This window comes from Microtus oregoni, unplaced genomic scaffold, assembly GCF_018167655.1.
Source record: "Microtus oregoni isolate MIOR12 unplaced genomic scaffold, Mior012 000014F_ref0000157, whole genome shotgun sequence".
In the NCBI taxonomy this organism is placed as follows: Eukaryota; Metazoa; Chordata; class Mammalia; order Rodentia; family Cricetidae; genus Microtus; species Microtus oregoni.
The window spans coordinates 32,235,322-32,248,216 of record NW_024543073.1 but is presented as its reverse complement, the minus strand read 5'-3'; positions in this window follow the sequence as shown (position 1 = coordinate 32,248,216).

Genomic DNA, 12,895 nt, shown 5'->3' with positions numbered 1-12,895 from the left:
TGTTTCTGTAGACTCTGTTTGTTTACTTAAATTTTCCATGTCCAGCCAACCCTCTGTTTGTGTTTTCTTCTTTGCCTCCATTTCAGTTTTCAAGTCTTGAACTGTTTCCATTATCTGTTTGATTGTTTTTCCTTGGTTTTCTAGGGTATCACTCACTGATTTATTCAATTCTTCAAACTTTCTGTTATATTTCTCATCCATTTCTATAAGGGCGTTTTTTACATGCTGTTTAAGGGCGCCAATCACTTTTATGAAGTCAATCTTTTCTACTTCTTCTTGATTAAAGTGTTCATGTCCTCCCGTTGCGAGGTCGCTGGTTTCTGGTGGCTTCATGTTGCTTTTCAGCTTGTTGGGCGAATTCTTACCTTGGCGTCTGCCCATCTCTTCTTCCAAATGCTCCCTTATGGATTTTCTTTTACTGGATCAGGTCTCCTTGCCTACCCAATGCTGGCTCTCCCCAATGTTGGCTCTCCCCAACGCTGGCTCTCCCCAACGCTGGCTCTCCTAGCGCCGAGAGATCAGGCCTACGTGCTGATGGGGCAGCTCGCAAACAAAGCGCCTACCCTGCTTGGTGCAGGCAGGTCATAGAAGCAAAGGAACTCCCACCCGCTTGGGTGCCCCGAGGATTCAGACCCAGTGCCCAGACAGGCTGGGCTGGGTGATGTTATGTGCCGAAAGAGGACGGTGGGGCCGAAGTGGGGAGGGTTCTGGATGGAAGCTGGGTGGGCTAGGAAGAAAGACGCGGTATGCCGGGAGTAGAGGCCCTGCAGAGAGCCCAAGAAGGATAGGGGGCCAAGGAACCTCTGAGCTCCATGTCCCAGGCTGGCACTGGGCGGGGCCAGAAACTCACCCCAAAGCTGGATCTCCTGGTGCTGAGAGATCAGGCCTCCGTGCTGATGGGGCAGCTCGCAAAAAAAGCCCAGTAATTTTAATTTGATAGTAGAAAGCGATAGGAAGCTATGGCGAAAGGATGGCCCAAGGGTGCGCTGGATAAAAACCAAAGCTGGAAGGCTCCTACATTTTCAATAAGTTCAAGAGGGCAGTGATTGAGACCACCTACTTTGGGGAGGCTGGGTGGTGGGTAATCTCATAGCAAACTCTTCTTCTTGTCTTACCACAGCCTGTGTAAACCTCGACCGCAGCTAAAGGCATCCTGCTCAAACACTGACTGTTAGTTTTTGCTTAGGATTACTTGATGGTCAAATATGGACCCTTGCCATCATTCTACTTCTAAATACATAGAGATTCATGGCAGGAGGAAGAAGGCAGATGGAAGAAGCAAGCAGCACATTCCTACTTAAAAGGAATGTGTTAATTTGGTATATGGTTGGTGGCAATCTCCTTTGAAACCTCTCGGGTCGTTTCAGCCTTTTTAGCTCAGTTTTCTTTCATCCGTTCTTTATAAGGACGAGACCTGCGACTGCACACAGGCAGAAACAAAAGGATGACTGCTATTTACCCAGAACACAGTTCTTGCACACAGGAGGCAGCTATGAAATTCTCATTACAATCCATAGATGTGAGTGAAATTTTCACTTTGATTTGCTTCACAAATTAACTACTGCTAAAATGTCACAGTTCACCTAAAGTAAACTGAAGATAATGTCTGGATTGAATAGTGTTAAGTGTATATTGGATAGCAAAGCCTACTTTCCCCCATTGCCTAGTATGTTACCTATTTCTGACATTTTGTTTCTTCTAAGTGACTAGCTCTACCTTGGGGTTGGGGAGAGTCAAGAGCCAAGCTCACAGGGAGGCTGGGGCAGGGTTTATGGGGACTGCACAGAGAACACATAGATGGGTTGCAGATAACAGGCCAGGGAGTGGGATGACAGTCTGAGTGGACAAGATGCCTGGGAGACAGATGAGGAAGGGAGAGTGACAATATTCACCTTAAAAGGGGCGGTGCCACTTCTGGTTCATATGGGGACATTTATGAGGGTGACGCAGAAACTGGGGACAACATGAGGTGGGTGGATGTAAACTGGAAGTCTGCGGGAAACTGGAAGTCTTTGTTACCTTAAAAGGAAGCCATTCTGTATTTGCTTTGAACATTGACCAAACAGCTAAAAGGCAGAATGTTCTGAATTTGGATGGAATATTCTAAAATCCTCCCCCTTATTTAATAAAAGTCTACATAACAGGGTGTTTATGTCTAAGACCATGATGGATGGATGAACTTTAAAGCAGTGGACTTTGGCACTGCAATCCCTCTGCAGGGGCTATAGCAGGTCTGGAAGGATACCTCTTAGGGTATGCAAGACATCTCCAATGGTACTCTTCAGCCAATCTTTCTGGGCCAAATTAGGTTTTGAGTTAGAATGAGTCTCTCTCTTTCTTTCTTTCTTTCTTTCTTTCTCTTTCTTTCTTTCTTTCTTTCTTTCTTTCTTTCTTTCTTGTTGAGGCAAAATCCTCACCACTTTAATAATATTCAGTGGCTTTTAGTGACTTCTTCAACACTGAGAACCCATCAGCCCCAGTGCAGTTGTTTCAAGACATCTTCATCACCTTAAAGCAGTGGGAAACAATCGGCTGTTTCTCATGCTACTTAGCTACTGACGATGACTAGGTTGCTTTTGTGTGTATTTCCCTAATCCGTGTACTAACGGATACATATGCCATGTGACTAGGCATGCACACCTTGTCCTCAGCATCCTGTTTTCAGGGTGCATCACACTGCACTCTGCTTCATGGGTGAATAACTTGCCACCATGTCTTCCCTGTCCACGTGTTGCCGATGAACAAACAACTTCTAGTTATTTTCCATGACTTGACACTTTTGAGTATGTTGGTTATGAAAGTTTTGTATGTCAGTTCTTTGATTACATTTTTAGCTTTGGGAGCTCTATACCTAGGAGAAAGATTGTTTATCCAAGGGATGGGGGGAAGGCTCAGTTGCTCTTGCAGAAGACTCACGTTTGATTTCCAACACCCACATGGTAGTTCACAGGGGTCCATCCCCCAGTCCCAGGGACTTTGTTGCCCTCTTCTTACCTCTAAATGCACCAGGCACATATATGCTACACAGACATACACACCAACAAAGCATTCATAATCATAAAACTGATAAGATGACTCCTAACGACATACTGACACACAGAGAGAACAGTGCTCACCCCAGCTTCATTGGAGAAACTTTTTCCAGTTGATGGGAACTAAGACAGAGAGCGATGACTGCATAATGCTCAGAGAGAGAGACACTTTGGAGCACTCAGCCCTAAAGGAGATACTTTTGTCACACCTTACTCCGCAAGGTCCAGGGATCTATATGGAAGAGTAAACGGAAATAGGATTTTCAGAGACAGAATTGGCGAATAGCTCCCAGAAAAGAGTATCTTCCAGACACAAGAAGACTGATGCACGTATGAATTCAGAGACTGTGAAAGCACACAGAAACCGCACGATAGCGTTAATGATATTCTCAGGCAGGTCATGAAGGCAGAGAGTAAGCATGGCTGTCTACATAAAGAACCATTTCCTCAAGCAGCCGCCACTCTAGCGGAGAGCAGTTGAGATTTGCCTGTTTCTAAGTGAAGCACAGCCTAGAAGACAGGCTGACATCCAGTCCTTACTGCAACAATGAGCTTGCTGACTTAAATAGTGTCAATAATAAAGAAAATGAGGTTACTAATTTGAGAGCTGGGAGGAAGTAGAAGGGGCTGGAAGGAAGAAAGGAAATGGGGAAATGATAATTTTGTTTTAATTAATTTATATTAGATAAAATGTGACTTTGGTGCAATTCCTTCTCACCTTAGAAACACTATTCTTATTTTTATGAAATTATTTTTATTTTTCCATGAAATAGTTTATATACTAGAAATAAGCCCTTCTAACCTAGAGACAGAAGAGCCACATATCTGGAAAGAGAAGAGATGAAATTCTGGCTATTTTATTAATCAATATTACTTCAGAAACTTAAAGAGAGCTGAGTAGTATCCAAATTTAAAGTGGGAATTCGGTATTTTGTTTAGGTTCTTTTCAGCGAGGGTCCAATAAACAGGTGGATTTTCTTGCTTGTCACCTAATGGGCGAACATGGACTATCTACAGGAGCTGTCCCAGCAGCTGTTAGCCATACTTAGTAGTTTAAAATTGTTTTCATCTTTACAAAGGTCTCCGTATCCTTCAGAATATACACTCACATTCTACAGATCTCGAATGCCTTTGACATCAGCTGTGAGCCTCTCTTTGCTTATCTTAAAGCAATTTTGGGGAGGAGTTAGTGGTGCTGGATATATAAAAATATTGGAATATATAAGAAGTGCAACCTGTGATCATGATTATATTAAATTTTGTTTATTATATTGCTACATACCTTCATTATGGGACATCAAAAGAAAACTTACTGTCTTTTACAATTTTGGGTATTTCCAATAGTATCCCATTATTGTGGCATTTGTTTTGTAAGGATATTTATTTCCCATTTAGGTTCACAAGTGACACACCTTTGCTATTCAAGGCAACTGTAATTTTCCTTCATTAATTTTCAAAGCTTTCTGTGTTGTGAAACCATCAGACTGTACCTAGTACTAAAGTCAATATTCTAATTAATAAAGTAATTAGAGATGATGATGAAGAAAGAAAGAATGAGTGATCTGGATGGATGCAGGTCAGGCTCCTCTAAATTACTGTTTGCAATATACAAAAATACTTGCAAAGAGGTTACAGCTCAAATTTTCAGGCCAGTCCTTGTATTTTATTGTTCTAGAGATCCAGTCTGACTTAAATTAGAATGTGTGAGTGCATTTATATCAACTTTTCTTTTTAAAATAACAGACTCAACATTGGAATGCAGATCAGTTGTAATTTGTTCAGTTTTCCCCTCTGTTCTGTGCAAACACTATCATTGCAAACCTCAAGGTCTGAATGTAATACTTTGGTGTCCATTGTGGGAAGGAGAATGGTCAGCAAGGGAAACATAACCCTGCCGGTCCCTTTTGACTAGAGAAGAAATAAAAAGAACCAGAAAGAGAGACGGCAGTGGAGGTCCAACATGTCTTGCTTTTTAGGGACCACGTGTCACAGACTCTCATTAAAACCCAACCCGTCCAAGCTGGACTGTTTTAAGCCAGTTAGGTTAGGATCAAAGAAGGTGACTGGGAGAGGGGGAGGTGGAAGTGCTGCCATGATGAGCATTTTACGTTCTACTACACTGGATTGTATCTACTACAGAAACTGAAAACTCGCAGGCACACTGATGCATTTTTGAACATCTGAGCTACTATACACTGAAAACACCATGAAATAAAAATAATCTCTTCACACTTCCCAACTGGCTGTTTATCAACTTTTTCCTTTCCCACATTTGAGCATGAAGTGTCCCTTCCCAGCCAGAAATCCTGTGGTGTTTTTGGCTCGGATTTGGACAGTAACTTGCTTATTTTCAAAGTTAACAGCAGAAAGCAAAGAAAAATTTCGTCTATTAGTGTGTTACATTATGTAAAGAAAACAAGATTGCTACACACAGTCATTCACTCTCCTTTCCAATATTCCGTTAAAGCTTTTCATTTCAAATCTAACCATCACACTGAGTGCTCCCTAAATATTTGAAGTTGAACAAAGGTCAAGACTGAGGCAGTCTTCAAGAGACTGACCATTTGTTTGAGGTTTCCATGGACCACACCTCCATCAAGGACCTCCAAAGGGACTCATATTCAGAGCTACAACACAAAGTCACCTAAAAAGTGCAGCAAACAGCAAATGTCCACTGATGGCAGCTTTCTTCTTAGCAAGCCCTAGGGGGACCGTACAGGATTCAACCCTTTCAAGGCTCATGTGTACTCAACTTGAGGTTCGTCAGCTACACACCTATAATGAGTCTGGGTGTAAATAATGTGAATTTTTGTTTTAGACAATCCTGAGGATCGCTGTGTTTTGTCTGTTGTTCAAAGGCAAAACTCAATGCTAGGGTTAAGACTAATAATTCCAAACAATGTTTTATTCTGCTCAGAATAGGGAAATTATGCCCTCCTAGAACTAAAAGTTATATTTTATGTGTTCATGGAAAGCAAACAAATCACAATTACCCACTATTCTGGTATTCTGATGCACCGATTGTATATATGCACCCCTTGTATCTTTGTAGACACAGGAGGACTGGTTTAGAAAATGAGCTCTTCCCTGGCAACAGGGCTTGTCTGCTCAGAGCAGATTTGGGTTTGGACTGGGGTGATGATCAACTGAGAGGAGTTATTTTTAATGTTTGCCATTTAATGTGAATGCATAAATGTGGCATGTGAGAAATTGGAAATTAGAATAACTTGCAAAAGAAGTTACCTTTTCTGGCCCCCTGCCCTTAAACAGAACATTGAAGCTATTCTGGAGGCCCTGTTGCTTTTCCTCTCATTGATTTTGTTGATGGAGAACTTATTCCTAATCACTCTAGTACCACCCCCCCCCCAGGCTGCATTTTCCTCTTTATCTCTAAGCTAAATAAAGGAAACACAAATATCTCTAAGTCTTTTCCTGCTTTCTTTGTGAGATATGAATATAAATGAAAAACGTTGGGCAGGGTTGGGAAACAGAAGGACATTCCTGAAGATGTCCAACATGCAAGAGCAGCATCCAGGGTTGTTCGACTGTCAGCATCCCTCATAACATGGATTCATTTATGTAATAAAGTATCAGGTTATCAGTATGAACAATTCTACCTTTCTTCTGTATAAGGTAAATGCCACAATCTAACTGATGTAGTCTGCAGTCAGAGACATAAAATGGACTGAGTCATACATAGGGGCTTCGGGATTTGCCTGCATGTGTAGCCGTCACCTCCCTTTGTGTATTTTTAAAAGAGAAACACCAGCAAGACAATCCTGTATTTATGTAGCTGGGATAACCAGCTTTTTGGCTCTGCCTGCAAGGGCTGTCACGAGCTTCTTCTCTATTGGGTACATTAGACTCGCTCACGATTCCAGGAAGCCGCTTGGTGAGAAGTACAGTGTTGCATACCAGACAGGCGAGCAGTTTCTTAGATGGCCCAGGAACTGTAGGGATTGTGCAGCCTACCAGGAAAGCTCTGCTCCAGCCCTCCAGGCAAGAGTTCATGCATCAGTTTCGGCCCTTGCTACTACTGCTAGCTTGCTTTCCATTTGATGGGTTCCTTTGCTGTTGGGCTGTGGCTTCATCTGTCAGTCCAGACAGCAGTGGCCTTGCTTATTCAAATTGTGCTATAAAGGAAAGACTGTTAGAGCCAGGCTGTTAGAGGTAGGGCTGGCTCCTGGTATTCACAGTGCCAGGTCTTTTAAATGGCTGCCACAGTTCTCTTTGAAGCCTCCTTGGTGGATCCCACAGTTGTTTCAGTGTCTTCCTTTCCAACAGTGCTACTCCATTACAGACAGGACTGCTCCACTACAGACAGGGATGCTCCACTACAGACATGCTTCTCCACTACAGACAGTGCTGCTCCACTACATGGGGCTGCTCCAATATAGACTGTGCTGCTCTACTACACGGGGCTGCTCCACTATAGACAGTGCTGCTCCACTACACGGGGCTGCTCCACTATAGACAGTGCTGCTCCACTACAGACAGTGCTGCTCCACTATAGACAGTGCTGCTCCACTACAGACAGTGCTGCTCCACTACAGACAGTGCTGCTCTACTACAGACAGTGCTGCTCTACTACAGACAGTGCTGCTCCACTACAGACAGTGCTGCTCCACTACAGACAGTGCTGCTCTACTACAGACAGTGCTGCTCCACTACAGACAGTGCTGCTCCACTACAGACAGTGCTGCTCCACTACAGACGGGGCTGCTCTACTACAGACGGGGCTGCTCCACTACAGACAGTGCTGCTCCACTACAGACAGTGCTGCTCCACTACAGACAGTGCTGCTCCACTACAGACAGTGCTGCTCCACTACAGACAGTGCTGCTCCACTACAGACAGTGCTACTCCACTACAGACAGTGTTGCTCCACTACAGACAGTGCTGCTCCACTACAGACAGTGCTGCTCCACTACAGACAGGGCTGCTCCACTACAGACAGTGCTGCTCCACTACAGACAGTGCTGCTCCACTACAGACAGGGCTGCTCCACTACAGACAGTGCTGCTCCACTACAGACGGGGCTGCTCCACTTCAGCCAGGGCTGTTACCTTCAAGTCAACAACACGCATAGTCCCTATTTTTTGACTTTGTCCAGACTTTCTGCTACAGCCACCATTTGTCTGACATGATGCAGGAAAATCTAGTCTTTCTTTTGTAGGAGCAGGAAAATCTAGTCTTTCTTTTGTAGGAGCAAACTTTCTGAATTTCTAGCAATTGATCACTTCAACAATTGTGTCCTAGGGGAAAAACAATAATGAAGAAGATTGATTACATATTAAAGTTTATTTTACTGAAAAGGGTTTACATGTACAATCACAATTCAAAGCTTGCCATCTGTTCTAGTTTACATATTGAACCATATCGGTAAAACCCTACTTTATCCAAAGCTAATTTCACCTGCTTTATCAAAAGCTAGTATGACTGTGTAGGATCAGTATGGTCATATCCAGTATAAGAAGACCACTTCTGTCCTCTTTAGAAAAAGTGTGACTGCAATTAAAAATAGGATTTTTGAGGTGCTATAGTTTAATGACAATAAATAACTTAAATATTTGTAAAAGCATGTTGAAAACCTATAGACCATATTGCTAGTTTATACTTTCTCCCACCCCGGTCTTTCAAGACAGGGTTTCTCTGTAGTTTTGGAACCTGTGCTGGAACTCACTCTGAAGATCAGTCTGGCCTTAAACTTACAGAGATCCACCTGTCTCTTGCTCCCAAGTGCTGAGATTAAAAGCTTGCACCACTACCTCCTGGCATACTCTAAAAATTTAACACTAACATATTTGTATAACTTAAGACACTTTAAATGTTAACCTCACAATAGTTAAATGTGTTAAGGGCAATAACTTCCTCCAAGATGTACCAACAGAGTTGCATCAAGAGGACGTCAGCATCATCCAAGACTTGATAATACAGTGACCCCTTTACCTGTAGCTCTGCTTAGCTGGTGCTCAGTTTGGAGAGCCAAGAGACTTTGGCACCATTCCTCTTAGCTGTATTGTTTGGTTGTTGTGTTGCCCATCGAAAGTAATGCTCTTTAGGGATGAACCTTAATTGACTCTTCCTTTCCTGCAGCACAAGGCCATCTGAGCTTGAATATATACACACATGTTGTGTATATTTGTGCCCCGATACTCTACAACTCCAGTCTCTCCTGGAAAAGCTACCAAATGCATGAAAGGAGAAATGGCAATTATTAGTTGGCAATGACATGGATTTTCTTTACAGAACTTTGAATTCTGCTTTTTTTTTATTAAAAGAAAAAAAAAGAAATTCCCGCCTTCTCCCAGCCTCCCATTTCCCTCCCCCTCCTCCCACTTCTCTCCCCCTCCCCACTCCTCTCCCCCTCCCTCTCCAGTCCGAAGAGCAGTCAGGGTTGTTCCCTGCCCTGTGGAAAGTCCAAGGTCCTCCCCGCTCCATCCAGGACCAGGAAGGTGAACATCCATACTGGCTAGGCTCCCACAAAGCCAGAACATGAAGTAGGATCAAAACCCAGTGCCATTGTCTTTGGCTTCTCATCAGCCCTCATTGTCCGCCATGTTCAGAGAGTCTGGTTTTATCCCATGCTTTTTCAGTCACAGTCCAGCTGGCCTTGGTGAGCTCCCAATAGATCAGCTCCACTGTCTCAGTGGGTTGGTGCACCCCTCGTGGTCTTGACTTCCTTGCTCATGTTCTCCCTCCTTCTGCTCTTCATTGCGACCTTGGGAGCTCAGTCCGATGCTCCAGTGTGGGTCTCTGTCTCTATCTCCATTCATCGCCAGATGAAGGCTCTATAGTGATAATGCAAGATATTCGTCAGTATTGCTATAGGATAGGGTCATTTCAGGTTCCCTATCCTCAGCTGCCCAAGGAACTAACTGGGGACATCGCCCTGGGCACCTGGGAGCCCCTCTAGCTTCAAGTCTCTTGCCAACCCTAAGATGGCTCCCTTAATTAAGTATGTGATTCCCTGCTCCTCTATCCAACCTTCCTTTGTCATGCAGGCCACCGAGTCCTGCACAATTGTACTTTGACTTTGGGTTCTTTTGTCACTTCTTTTCTTTTTCATTTTTTCTTTCCTTTCTTTCTTTCTTTCTTTCTTTCTTTTTTTAATGAAATGAAGCTCAATCTTGACATTTAGGAGTTTGTGGCTTTGAAGAACTTGTGTGGACTTTCTGCAAGCATTTTATTTTGCTAATGAACTAAAATTGATCTCTGTAATTGAAAGATAATGATACTATTTGAGTGTAATGACTAAATACCAAGTGAAATGCTTTGCCACTGAAGCTCCCCATAACCCCGTCTATGAGGCTTGATCTTAATTATAAAATCATATTGTATAGTGCATGTCAATTGCTTAATTATGAAAGAAAAAAATAGAATGAGCAGTGTGAGGGGACATCACCGACTTGGTTTAAAGTTGTACTTGTTGCAGAACCCTTGGCCAAATTATCTCAGTGTTGGTGCTCTGCTGTGCAGCTACAGACATGGGGCAGTAAGGTTATGTATGCTCAAGTCATTTCAGTGTCTGGGGGCTACTGTGCACCTACAGACGTGGTGCAGTAAGGTTATGGTCAGGTAATCTCAGTGTCTGGACTCTGCTGTGCACCTACAGACGTGGTGCAGTAGGGTTATTTAAGGTCTCTTCCAGTGCTTCCAGCTTTGAATCTGAATCCTACCAAATTGATTTTTCATAGTCAGGAAAAAAAAAACTGAACAAAGCTGAACTGTGAAATATTTGACAAGCATTAACAGGATTGAACATGTTTTAGACATTCAGTGTTCTGGAGGAGAAAAGAACAGCTAGGAACTATCCCCACCCCCACCACACCCCATCCCTGTATACCTTGTATTTATTTAAATTTGAAACACAGAGCAATTGCACTAAGCTGCTTTGTGCTTCTTGTGGAACAAATGGATAGATAATTTTACAGGCTGCATTGCACTTCACCAACTCACTCCTGGAGATCTGGATTCATTTAGGTGGCCAGATTACATGGGATCCCTCCTTGAGTTAACATCACAGATTTTTCTAAAATTGTCCACCTCTAGGGGGATGGGGCAAAAAGGCAGCTCAAAATCAGAACTGCCTGCGATAGCAAAGTGCTTGCTTCAGGGACTACTTCATCTCAGATGTTTGTTATTAAGCCTGGGAATCTAAGATCACACTTTCAATGGCAACTTGAAACTTAAAAACCTCTTCACGTATAATATGCACATTTTACTATTTCTTCTTAGAATCAAATTTACCAATTGACTCAGATGCAAAACACAATTGTCTGTACAATTTTATGAGTGGAGACAGAATATAAAATTACACAGAGAACATTTATGTTAATTAATAATGATTCTTCAAGACAAAAATACTTCTTTTTATTGCCTTCATTTACGATAACTGTCTTAAAAATATCAGAGAGAAGATTTTAGAAACAGGTGAAATACACTTGCTTAATAAACCACAAAACACCTCACTTTATTTTACCCAGGGATAAAAATAGCACATAAGCATATATTTTCAAATGAAAAGGTATAAATAAGAATCTAGTTGTAGCATAGATAACTTGGATTAGCAGGCTTCTTATTTTCTATTCACAGGACAGCCTATGCATTGACACCAATGTTTATTTTGTCAAATGACCTGCTATGATATTTGATAGTGCTTAATCACCTTTTTAAAGGACAAAGTATTCTGTCGCCTATAAAGAAGGCTCACTCTCATAGACTTTCAATCTAAATTAGACATTTGCATGTTTGCCACGCATGATTCTTTTTATAGCGATGCCTGCAGCCGTAAACACAGCTCCATGTAGACAGAGAAAACCAAGACTTTCACTACAATGTAGAAGTGTCAAGTAGTAAGATTTATTTTACCAGGATTGAAGGAGAAATGAAAGAGCAAGTACTCAAAGCGAGGAAAGATGTTTGGATCAGGAGCTAATACGTGGGAAAAGCAACGGTGGATGTTGACGTATTTAGGTGAGTATCTTTGTCATAAGCACAGGGGCACCCATATGTACCCTCAGCAATGACAAAGCCTGTGCGAGTCCTTCCTGTGGCTTGGCTGGTTTCTCTACAAGTTAGGACATCAGTCCAAAATTAAATAAAAGGACAAGCTCGGAACTGCTGGCAATCCAGTGTTATTTGAGCATGGTTTTCAGCAAAAAAAGCTGTCTTTGTAGAACCGATGAATGTAACAAATCACATTTTTTAATGTACCAACTTACTAAAGAACTCCCCAAATAGGAATTTTATTTTGTGGTGATATCTTCTTAATGTTCAGCAGAATGCCATTTTATTCATTGTATGAATTTAGATCAGACCCATTCTGGGAAATCAAATCTGTGGGGGAAACTGATATAAGAGAATTTATGAAAATAATTATGTCTCTGTGGGAAAAAGTACAAGAACACCAGGGTTGACATATGTAATTAAATTCATTTCAATGTCAGTCAACTATTTTTTATACTGCTGGAATCATATATATGATACCAATATACACACACATATAACATATAGTTATATATATTATATGTACAGAACTGTATATATGTTAATATCTTCTTCAGTCTTTTCCAAACCAGAAAAAGAAATGAAGGAGGAAATGAGATTTCTAACACGTGACTGAAGTGCTGAAAAAGCTCGCTAAACTCTGGTTCGTAGGTTTAAGCTGGCGTGTGCCCTGATGAAGTCCATCTTGACTGTCCTCCCAGGGGAGTTCAGGTTCATCCACACGAACATTCGTTCTCCTCTGTTCTTAAGATGTATTTGCTAAGATGACATAAGCAATGATGGCTTGTACTTGGGGTTCTTAGGTCAAGAAATGCTGGTTTATTTCAGAGACTGGCAAGGGACTCAAACTGCTA